The sequence below is a fragment of the Lates calcarifer genome, linkage group LG5 (genome assembly GCF_001640805.2).
Source record: "Lates calcarifer isolate ASB-BC8 linkage group LG5, TLL_Latcal_v3, whole genome shotgun sequence".
Classification (NCBI taxonomy): Eukaryota; Metazoa; Chordata; class Actinopteri; family Centropomidae; genus Lates; species Lates calcarifer.
The window spans coordinates 24,385,447-24,398,573 of NC_066837.1; positions in this window are offsets into that span (position 1 = coordinate 24,385,447).

The window sequence follows — 13,127 nt, forward strand, 5'->3', positions numbered from 1 at the left end:
TCTCTGTATGTGTGTATTTGTGTGTGCATGTGAAGATGTGGAGTTATTTTAACCCCAAAGCCCCACTCTTGGGTCTAGGGTCTCATAAATCTTCCTAGACTATAGGCCAGCTTGGATTATTATTCTAGGAACCCATAATAAGGGAAAAGGCAGACAACAAAAGTTCCTATTGATTAAATTTTCTTCACAGATACAGTTCAAATGCAATTAAAATACATTTAATTGGGAGAAATTTTTTTTTTCTCTCTTGCTGCTGGAGATTGACATAATTTTGCTTCTGGTAACATATCTGGCTTTACAGCAGCACTGTCATAATTTCTGAGTGTACAAGATGGCCTTTTGGTCATAGGAGACTCAAGTGAGCGTGCCAGCTTGCCAGTCACAGATGTCCTTAACCACTATTTTAGTCTGAGGAAAGACAAATAACATAAGATAAAACTGACAGGTTAACCTTTTCAATTATCTTGTAGCCATGAGGAAAAACAAGGCACACTGTTAATGCAATGTGGCACGAAAACAATTGAAATATCATTGCTCTCATATCCTGGGGCCTACACACACTGCAGCTCCATGAGATACTGCACAAAAATGCCCAAACAAAACAGCTGGAATTCTATTCCAGTACATGTTTGTAAAGTTCAACTCGCCAGTGTCAGTAGAGTCTCTCTGTGTCTATGCCTCAATAAAACAATCAGCCATAAAGAACGCACGCAGACACACACACAAATCTCAGTGAGTGGCCTGTGAGACACACACAGTTTCCCCAATCCTCCCACAGGCACCAGTCCAGCCCATGAGGTCATCGCCTGCCGAGACCCAGGATTATAACTCCAAAGGGACCCTTGGAAGCATGTGGTTATACGTTCTGACAGCCCAGCAGCCTGATTAAGCCCCCTGTTTGCTAACGCTAATGCTAAGCTAATATTAGCTTTGTTGTCAGCCTAGAGGTGCTTTTTTCAATAGCCCCGCCACACTAAGCTGTGGTAGGCTAAGCTAAAGCTATGCTAATTTCCCCCAGTGCACCTCTGTATTTCCTATCCAAATGACTTAACTCGGTGTGAGAGATTCATCATCATGTAATAAGCTCAATGTACTGAGCTAACAGAGGATCACTTTGGTCTAATACAAGATTAGGAGGGTCATATGCAGAGGATTTGGCTTTAACTAGTATGGAGACTGAGGTGAACAACACTGGAAAGGGTGAACTAGGGGGATACAATCTTAATGCGGTTGCTTGCCTTCAGGATAATATATACTTAACCAATTGAGTGAGCTGAATTGTATAGCGGTTGTTTAAGCACATAAATATGTAGTCTTAGGTTTTAGTACAAAATTCAGCATAAGCCTTTTACAAGTCTACAAGTTTAACAAGTAACACATTTTCAAGGATTTTCTCATGAACTACAGTAAAATGACTAATATACAGTATATGTGCCCGCTAAACAAAGGCTCACCTTTTCCCATTAAACATACATTTTGGATTTTTTTTTTTTGGATTTTTTTTTTTTTTTTGGTTTGGGTTGCCTTGCTTCAGAATGATCCTGTACTGCAGATACCACTTCTCTCACCTTTTCTCTCTCAGTACATGGTACCCATCAGTGCTTTGAGTACTTGGTGGTTTTAACATCAATTAAAATCCCAGCGCCACTTGCTGAGCTGCACTGTGCATTGTCACATCGTGTTGTGTGATCTTGCAGTGTGATGAGCTGTGACAGAAAGCTCTGTAGTGTTTCTCTGTAACATACACATTCGCAGACACAGAAAACCACACACTATCTCCCTCTCTCCCTGTATGTAAACATGCAAACATGTGTCTCTAACATACAGCAATTAAAATAAATGTGCTTGTGTACACACATCTAAAGATTCACGCTTGCCTGCACAAGCAAACACAATTACCAGATAATAAGATTTGGCTGAGAAATCAAATAGAAACTGTCATTAAATACAATGGGAGAAGAGAGAGACAGAGAGACTTGTGTGAGAGAAATCAACCATCATCATCTCCATCCGTATGAGTTCTCCGCTTCATTCTCCCTGTCCTAACACATCGTCCAGTAAACAGGCCGAGGCCAACGGCTCAACTCAACGCCACCACGTGTTATCCCAGAGTGTCTGCTTATGCCTCTCTGGGTCTAATCAGCTCTGACAAACCAAATATCTCTGGAGAGTTTGTGCCACTTGGTTTGACTTGTCGGTTGACTTCTAACTACGCAGCAGATTGCATGGCTTTGAGGTCAGTTGCTTTTCCAGCAGTCACGTGACACTGGAGTGAATCATACACTTGTGTTGTTTCGCTTCTTAGAGTTACAGTAAATAAGGAAGAATGGTATTACTTGTACCATGATAAAGAGAGATAATGAATTTGGCCATTCAGATAACTAATCCAGTATGATACAAACATATACACTTCAGACTATTGTAAATAACTGTAGGTTCCCAAAGATCTTATTAGTTTTATAGGTTTATGGTTTAAATTAAAACTCAACTGAACATTTACAAAACTCTTTTAAATGGCTAAATAACAGCAGTGGTATTATAAATAAACTAATTTAAGTATCTTGAGTTAAGGCACCATCATCATCACCACGGCTTTCTCTGTATGTGTTCAGTGATGCTGACTGTGTGCGTTCACTGGTGCGTTCACATACTCTTGCATGACAGCTAAAGTAGCTCCGTCTAACGGCACTGCTGTTCCCTGCCATTTGCCTTCAGGGCTTTTCCTCATTCTCTCTCTTCCTCACTGACTTTTAAAGTGTTCTTCTGTCTTTTTCTCCCTGAGGAAACATTACCAAAAAGCTTGGCTTAAGAGAGAGCAAGGCCACTGAGCTTGTCTGTCTGTTTAGTGACTTATTGTAGCCCTGCCAAAGTCCTCTGCCAGTTTACATCTCATTCAGTAAAATACAGGCTGAAGTGAGGGCAGGTGAGGTGGGGGTTAAAATGTTACCTTTTCCTGAACTCCTTCTATAAAATAATGCAATGTGAGACTGTGGATCAGATGTTAATCCAATAAAAGAGAGCTAACTGAACTATCTGTTTTCCAAACTACAACTGTAAGTCATGAAGCACAAACTGATAGTACTAGTACTACTTATGGTTTACACTATGTTTATACTGGACACAAGCAGTTAGAGGCATTCCCACTGTGGATACCTATGGTGGGGGTTTCAGTTTATAATTCAGTGTCAGTGTCAGTGTTCGATAGCACCACGGTAGTAACTGACACATGTATCATAAAGGCTTCTGCCATATTGTGCTTTAAGTATATTTTGGATTTACTCACAGTAAATAATTGGCAACACAATCAGGTAACTTCTAATTTGCTTTGTCTCATTACTGAATAGCACAAAATGGCTATGCAGTTATTGTATTTTTGTTCCCTTATTCACTGTAGCCCCTTTCACACAGATACTGCGCTATATTAAGAACACCCTTGATTATGCCACCTTTGCTTGTTTACACTGAACCACACAAAGCCACAACTACATGCATAGGCTCTGTACCTTAACCACAATCCATTAATAGTGAGATATAAATCTAGTGTGACCTCTTATTTCACAATTAATACAGTTTACCTAGATATGATACAGTCTCATAGCCACCAGAGTCAATCAGAGGCACACATTCCCCTGATTTTCTGAGATATTTTTTGTATTAAAGATTAATGAACTGCTCTCTAATGATTTGATTAAACGCCTCTTTAATATACAAAATGCATACAAATGGATCTCAGTTTCAGGTGGTCTTTCCTACACTTTCATCTTCGCCACTGAGCCTGCTTGAGTCTGCTATTTGGTAGCCATGTGTAATAATAACAATATTGCACAAGGAATAGAGGGGAGACAGGCTTGAAGCAGGAAGACAAGGAACATCAGAGGCCTCAGGGTAACAACTACCTAATTGAATTGCATTTTACTTCACTACTTTCCATAGAAACTAGAAGGCCAGGAGGTGGAGGAAAATACAGGAGTGATAAAAAATGAATAAAAAATATTTAACCTGAATGGTGCAAAGGCCATGTCAGAGTGGTCTCTGTAAGAACAGATACAAAAGATATATGAGTTATGTACAGTTAATGGTCTATTAAGGTTCTAGTCCTGACATTTATACTGAATGACATTTCAACTTCAGGATTTGACTTTGCCACCCCACTTTAACATCAGTCAGACAGTGAATCTTCTGACTGTCCATCCATGAGGAAATTTCAGACATCTGTAAGGATTCTAAAATAAAATAATCCCATTAGTTGAGTAAACAGCCAATCTATTATTACTCCATATGTCTTTTCATAAATGCTATCCTGATTTGGTTTGCACTGAAGCACATAATAATCACATTATCCTTTCACCATTTATCTTCTTTTAATTCACTTTGGTGTTCTCCCCTGAATCACAATGACTAATACTACAAATACAGCTTTCTATAACTTTGCATTCTCCGCTTTTATATTTGTTTCAGAGGCCATGTGGCTTTAGGGCATTTTACTGCTGGAGAAACAGCCAGGGCCAGAACAATTTTAGAAAACTAATTGTGTGTGTATGTTCAAGCACTGTTTTTTTTTTTTTTTTCATTTGTTTGTTTTGTTAGTTTGTTTATGGCAGTTTATGCTTGCACACATGTTATGTGCCTGTGTCATAGCCCACTACTGGGCAATTAAAGGCCAGACTGTATGGTAATGCCTCCCTGAATTTGTCCTTTGACATGCAGACCAGGACATTCCTCAGTCCCAGTCTGCAGCTCTGCAGAGCCTTTTATCCTTTTTAGCATATTGTTTTGGTTCCAGAGAGCCCATATTCTGCTTTAAAGCCATTCATGCTACTACAGTCATTTGTTTTCAACAAAAATCTCTGATAAACCAGATGTTCACTATCTGCAAAGAACCAAACAACAGACAAATTAGTGACTATATGGAGCCTCCCAAACTAAGTTGAGAACCTAAGTGAGCTAAAGACAAAGATATTTCTGTCAGGACTTGGTAGAGACTAGAAACAGAACTAATCAGAGGGAATATTCAAGTGAAATTTGTCATAAGCGTAGACCACGACTCCAGTGGGTTGATAAAGTTACTCTCTGGATGTGTAAATAGACACCTGAAAGATGGAACTCTATTCCTGTATCATTTAGACATCTCATATTAAGAGTAAATTATGAAAAAAAAATGGACAAAAATTATAGTGACAGGATAGATAATGTATGTTGTTTAACTCAAGTCAGGTATCAACAACTCAGGAAACATAAAACATTCATACTCATTTATGGAGTGTGTCTATTACCACTGGTAGGCAGACTGAGGTAAAGTCCTTCTCACAGTGTTCAAGCACTCATTAAAAGAATGACAAACATCACAGGACCGTTGTATGCTACTCAATCAGCTTCTGAGAATGTGGCATTTAAGCATAACATGTGATTGAGCCTCACTATATGCCATGTCTTATTTTCTTCTTTAGATCCATGTGCTCACTGTAACCAAAAGTTTCAGTCCTATTACTTTTGCAGCATGAGAAAAGCTCAGGAGCAATTCTGTTCTGTTTTTACTGTACCAAAAACACAGATTTTTTTAAACCCCAAAACCACAATACAGATCAAATTGTGTTAGATTACAGCTCTACTAATCTCTGCAAGCCTTGTCTTAGATAAGAAACTACTACTACTACTACTATTTACATTTTGACTTAGTCTGTGTATCTGCAATGTTGTCTTTCTCCTACCCCATTCCCCCACCCCCCTCTCTTTCTGTCTAAACCCAACCGGTCGAGGCAGATGGCCGCCCACCTTGAGTCCGGTTCTGCTCGAGGTTTCTGCCTCTTAAAAGGAAGTTTTTCCTTGCCACAGTCGCCTAGTGCTTGGTCATGGTAGGATCTGTTGGGTTTTTCTCTGTAAATCTTATAAGATAAAGAGTACGGTCTAGACCTGCTCTATATGTACAGCGTCTCGAGATAACTTCTGTTATGAATTGGCGCTATATAAATAAAATTTGACTTGACTTGAATTTGACTAGACATTAGCCATCTAAATAGATGGCCTAAATGAATAATGAAACAATCAGGCTCATGTGGTGATCAATGATAAATAAAGTCAGGAACCAGCACATCAGCCTTTCCTCAGATCATAGATTCTCACATTGTGCATGCTATCTGTCTGTGAGAATGTGTTGACAGAAGTTGCCCTAGGAAACCAAAATATTCACATACAAATGGTACAAAGCTGTGTCCAATTTCATATGCATTGTTGCTGCTTACAGCTACTCTGTCCTGACCTCTGACCCCTTCAGAAACCAGACACTAGCTGTTGTGGTACAATTCTATGGCACTCCAACCAAATCAAAAACAGATACTGTATTTTAGCAAATCATAAACAATGAAATTCAAGTTTGTGAAAAACAAAAAAGGAGATTTTAAATTTAAAAATGGATTACACAGTACTATTATTGTGGCAGTCAAATCTTGAAATATTTATCTCATTAATGTAATGGTTTTAGGTGATTTGAAAGAAAAAAAATATAGTTTAAGATTCAATCTTGAACTTACCAAAAGCAAGCGATTATGAGAAGGGTGTATGAAAGCAGGCAAAGGGAAAAGTCCTTGAACTTTTTTGAAATTATCTGAGCTGTTTACATAAAAAAGAAAAAAATGAAAAGAAAACCAAAACAAATAAAGGGAGAGCAGAATGAGGGGTAAACAAACTGAGTACTGGTGAAACTGCCACTTGTTAAAAGAGCTTAAGCTGGCAAATTAGTTTTGGGGTCAGAGCCTGACTCTGTTCTATTGTCTGCCATGACACCAGTTCGTCATGCCTCTGTAGAGAAAATCAAATAAAACAATAGCAGCCTAACAGGAAAGATCAGTTGATGTTTTATTAAATCCTCGTGATGGCCATTGTAGGAGTCATGGATGGGTAGCCATGAGAGTGTTTAGTAAAGGAAGTGACTCAGAGAGATGTCCAACTGTGTGCTTCTCACACAAGGTCTTAGTTATCACACTTAGTTGAACAGTAAAAAAAAAGTTTCAACTATAAGAATATATATATATATATATATATATATATATATATATATATATATATATATATATAGATAGATAGATATAGATATATATAGATAGATAGATATATAGATATAGATATTCCTCATTTATTGCATTTTACACTAGTGTACTAGTACCAGTAATGTTGACAGTTTTGGTACATCACTTAATCACATCATTACTGAGTTCATTGTAAAGTGAGAAGCTGCCAGCTGCAGATTAAAGTCTTGACACACACACACACACACACACACACACACACACACACACACACAGAAGCATAGCACCTTTTTCAGTTACTAACGCCCCCCCTCCCTCTCCCCCCACCCCCACACACATACACAGTCTACTGTTTCCCCTGCCCTTACTGTGTGCATGTCCAGCAGTGGCTGGAGTCTGTAATTGCTGCCTCTGTGGCGTGGACAGACAGGCGGACTGGGGATTGGAGATGACACGCACCCATTATTAGTGGACCAAGTGCTGTTTTTGCAATTACCAAGGGTTTGGCTGAGCACACTGAATCAGACTCTGGGATTCTCTATTCAGGAGCCATTTCAAATCCAACTGGCTGCACAGCTTCTGTTGGCCCCGGCCTTAACAGCAAAGGGCTGGGCCTCTCTGTGAGCCTGAAAATCAGCTCTGATGGGGTTTGGAAAGGACAAGTGAATCCGGTCTTCACTTTCTGAAATGTTTGTATCAAGAGACCTACAAACTAAATGTTCTTTATTTTTTAATTGTATTTATTTATTTATTTTTTTTTTTGCAGAGACAGAACTCAGGTGGTCAAAGTAAGCAGGATAAACAAAGTGGTGAAAAGGGATGCTCGGCTGCTGTGCAGACAGCCTGAAGGCAGTGCAAAAAGGAAGAAGAGGACTAAACTGAATACCTTCACCATCCATCACATCTCTTTAGGGTGCAGCCCAGATCACTATAGAGAGATTTAACAGCCACTATGACAATGCTGAAGAAATGTCCACACTGCCTGTAAAAACGATTCTGGACTACTTCTCATGTTAACATGCACGGTAATAACCCCAAATAAAAGCATGTTTTTCATGTTAAACTGTACCTTGTGAATGGTACAAGTGCAATCCTTTATATTTGGCAATGTTAATAATGGTGAACACAGATGCAGTCAGACTAGTTGTGGTGTTTTATAGGCTGGTGATTTACTGAAGTTGTGTGCCTTTAAAAAAAAAAGCAACACAGTATATGCTGGTAAAACAAGATTTTGTGTTTAATTTTTCATGTGGCTGTTAAAGGAATGGCTCAACATTCTGGGAAATACCATATTTTATATGCCACTTAAATATGAAGCTACAGCCAGGAGACAGTCAGCTTAGCTTAACATAAAGACTGAAAACAAGTGCAACAGCTATCCTGTCTCTGTCCAAAGGTTAAAAAAACCCACCTACCAGCACCTCTAAAACTCGCTCTGTCAAAACTAACAGTTGCAAGAATTATGTTTAAATAGACAAAAAAATTGCAGCCACAGAACAGAAGACAACCCTATCAGTATAAATGCAGTTAAACAATCAGCACACATTTTGTTCAGCTGTGTATTCTCAGGTAGAGGAGTTCCCAGGAAGTCTAGACATACATATTAGTTCTGCCCAGCAGCTCAGTAAGAGAGGGGGGCTCACTCGGAGCCAGCCAGCCACTCAGGCATGAGGAGGGTTTGAACTTAGCTCAGTCTATATGGCCTGGTGCTGGAGCTGAGGATGTGGTTGTTGAGCCGGCAGCCAGTGGCTGCTGCATACCTGCAATCTCCCTGATGATAATGCAACATGGCAGCCTCGAGGGCAGAACCCATACAACTTTCTCAGCCCTCTCTGAGTAATTGGTGACCCCTGAACCTGCCCTTCGTATAAAGGGAGGGCGGGAAGTGGAGACAAGAGGAGGAGGGGGGAACAGGACAAGGGATAGTCAACAGAGACACTGGAAAAGGGGAGACCGGGTCATAGAGAGGAAAGGAAGACAGAAGGCAAGAGAAAAATCAACGGAGACATGAGCTGGGAGGAAAAGGTTAATCTCTTTTACTGTGGACAGTTTGAAAGTTCAACAGAGACAGAAAAAGTCTGCAGCCCAGTTGTGTCCATCACACATTGGGGGCACATGGGGGGACCCTTCACCTCCAGTAAGTCCTCTAACTACATATTCTATTAGCTCAATCAATTCTATTAGAAAATATAAACTGTTACAGAAATTGTATTAGGATTATAGTATTTCATTTACCATTTATTATTTTACATTAGACAAGAAAATATGATAAACCAAACCTGTCCCCTAAAGACTATATGTGTACACAACTACATGGTTTTGCTAAATACATAACTGCTGCAATGGATTATGTTCACTGCCAACATTTTTTTTCAGTCGAGCAAGTGTTACAATCTTGTACCCACACAGAGGTTGTATTGTAGTTCTGGTCATGCACAGAAAATGCAAGACTTTGACACCAGATACCAGGGGTTGTGTCTTGAATCTCACATCTCCTCACATGTAAGTTTAGGTTTCTAAAACACTACAGAAGTTTTTATCCTGTGACTCAAATTGACACTGAATTAGTAGTATTATCTCTAATCCTTAAAAAGTGCTCTGAGATGTCTAATGCTGCCCTCAGGTCATATTGGTTCTACAATAATAAACAATTTTCTTGTAAAATACTTGGTAAAAAGTGTACACAACATCCAACTCTCCAACTTGTCACTTAATAACAAAGAAGTGCTTGAAAAATAAGCAAGCATGCCTCACGTCAAGAAAACTCTGCTGTTAAAAGTTACTGAAACCAAACACTGGAATCTTTCCTGTCTCTATCATATATGTGTCAGTAAAATTTCACAAATACCCTCACAATTAACATTTTGTGACATTGCAGATATGTTCCTTTGGGGTGGGGAATATGACAAAAAAATCCAAGCTTGGGGACAAAAGCAGCTGGATTAAAAGAAGATTGAAATGTTATATTTTTAAGGTTAATTCCACGAGTCTGATATCTGCACACAAATAGCTAGCTAACATTAGCAAACTGCTAACCCCCCCCCCCTTCTTAACCCAACCAGTCGAGGCAGATGGCTGCCCACCCTGAGTCCGGTCCTCGAGGTGACTTTTGTTCTGATATGGTGCTATATAAATAAAATTGAATTGAATTGAATTACTCAGCCGGCTGCCATGTCATGATGTGGCTGTTAGGTTGGCTATGACACAGTCAGAGCCAGCTTACTAGCCCAATTCATGACTATCCAATAGACTGTAGCAGATGTGCACAGTGTGTTTGTTACTCCCTTGACTAAAAGTTTGTGCCTGTTGTGATAACTCAATTTTTATGATGTAGACATGTAACACATCATGTCAAACACAAAAAATAAGTGATTTTATTTGAAGTATCGCCCAACCCTTTGTTAATTCAAAATGCCCTTTCTAAACTACAGTAGCACTTGTGGATGGGCAGTAGCAATACTGTGTTGTGGTATGGGGAGGAATAACATTAATTAGATCAACAGAATACCACATAATAGCCCTGTACGACCATAGCATCAATACAGGCTGTCACTTAAAAACATTAAATTGCTCTTTAAAACAACAGTTAACTCCAGTGTATTTCAATATGCAGCACAGCCATATGGTACTGTCAAGTTCTCCTTAGAGCTTTCAATAAAGCTATCTATTCTTTATTTATTCTTTACCCGAGGTGCTCCACGTTCCCCATCTCTATCTTTATCTTTGGGCAGTACATATTAGTCTGTTCCACTGCATTCATTGCTCCGGCCCTGTCTGTGTGGGTTTTTCTATGCGGTATGAATCCATTTGTCTCCACTGACGGAAAATAATTGCAAAGCAAACAAATCATCTCTGCCACATTGAGCAGGCCTCTACTCCTGGGGCATAGCAGCTAGATAGCTACAGGAATGAAAGACGGACCGACAAAGAGAGGAAGAGAGAGAGGGGAGAGAGAGGAAAGAGAATGATAGAGGGAGTTTAGAGCAAAGTGGTTTGGCATTTGCATTATATATGCAGAGTGTAAAAAAGTGTTATGTTAGAGAAACTGATGCAGTCAGATTGAAAGTGACTACATGGTGCAGTGGGGAGGCCAGAGAGAGAGAGAGAGAGAGGCAGAGACCTCAGTGGAAGTCTGCCAGATGGAAACTCACTCCAGGAACATAAGGAGGAGACATCTGGGAACACACTGCCTTGGAAAGAAGATAATTATAGCATGATTCAAAAATGGCCTTTTCTAAAAGAAAATCTAAGAAAAGCATAACTGCTCATGCTGTTCTCACTAAAATATTAGCCGTAGACAGGGTTCAATGATGGGGCAAAAAAGAACGCCTTAGAGTCAGAGTCTAAAGTTTTAAAAGAAAATATCTAAAAGTCTTTTCAGCTTGAAGTTACATTTTATGTCTTTGGGCAGCCGCATTGAGATCAGTCATGAATATGGAGATACTTGAGAAAGTACCCCACTCACCCATTCATAGATTCTGCATAAATGAAGGCTACAATCAAGAGCAGGCCCCCAGACAATGGATGCTCTTGAGAAACAAGTGATATTGGTTGCCTACAGGATAAGGATAGCAGGTTCCTCCTTTTGCTCCTGTGTTACCAGTAATGATTTTCAAGCTTATGTATTAAGTGGACATTTTTCCTTTACTACTGAGACAAAGCTTAAATAGACATCATTTGAATTCAACAACCTGTGATTCTTCTCATAAAAGACTGAATTAATGAAGACTTTTTTCAGTGTCAACCAGCCAATTCATGTGAAGACAGCGTGAAATAAATTACAATCATCAATGTAATCATGGACAGTTCAACTTAGAGGTACTAATCCTCACATAACAGTCAGCTTTCAGATAGAAAAATCTACTAGTCCTCTTCATCAGAAATCTGCAGCTGTGCCCAAAATCACTCCCTTGTTCACTTATTCACTACACACTAAAACACACTTAATAATTCACTCAATTGTGAGCAGTAAATTGGGTTTTTTGACAATAACTAATTGCACAATGGCAATTTGCGCATCCGTAAAATGCAGCACATTGCATTGTGGGAATTGTTAACAGAGTATCATGCACATATACCTTTTTCATTCTGTTGTGGTATTTCTGAAGACACTATATAGTGGATAGATAAATAAATTCAGAACTCAAACACAAAATATAGTGTACTATATAGTAAATAAGGAGTGATCTGAATGTGGATTGATCAGATTTGATGGACAGTTGCTTGGCAACATCAGCAAACATCCACCGACTGTCATCAGATTCTGATTAAGAAGTTGCTCAGTTTTATTGGTGCATGGAAATATGTGAAATCAAGTTCTCCTACTTACTTAAAATAACCAAAACTGTTCAAAGTGATTCCACGGAACATACCACTACATACCACTAGATAAACAGACAATGTGTGTGCTGATAATCACTTAGTTTTGTCTATGTGATACCTTGCTGTGGAATTTATAAGGTGAACAGACATATCCATAACTGCATGTTCTAAGTGTGCCTTCAGACTTCTACTCCAACAAAGCAGTGGGTTTTCAAAGGGACTTGAGCATGGCTTAAGTACAGAATGTAACCTTCAAATAATCTACATCTAGCTTTGTAGCAGAAACATTATGACCTCAAACATGAGATTTTTATTAACCCTAATAAGATGTCCAACAATTAATGCTGTTGGATTATTTCTGGTGGATTCAATTTAGTTCACTGATACATGGTCTTATTATGAGAATGTTCCTCTACTGCAGATGTGCATTAAGCTCATCGCTATAAAACCTGCTCTGAACCAGCCGAGAAGGTCAATAACTACTTTAGCTTCCTTGTTAACTGCGTAAATGTCATAATACAGACTGTCTATGTACCATGCAGGCCCCATATAGTGCAGCTAATTACAGGATAGATTATAGATGTGAATTCTGCTCTGGCTTAATACACTTCCATACATTAGTTCAAGCACAGGTCAGTGTGCTTTAGAAAGAGATACTAAATGGACTGTGAGGTTAGGAGAGGTTGCACGCGATCCAGTCCCCAGCAGATATTACTGATAGACTGTGCTGTGCATCTCTGCTCCAGATGTGACAATTGGGTAAGCTGTAGGATGCAGGTGGTG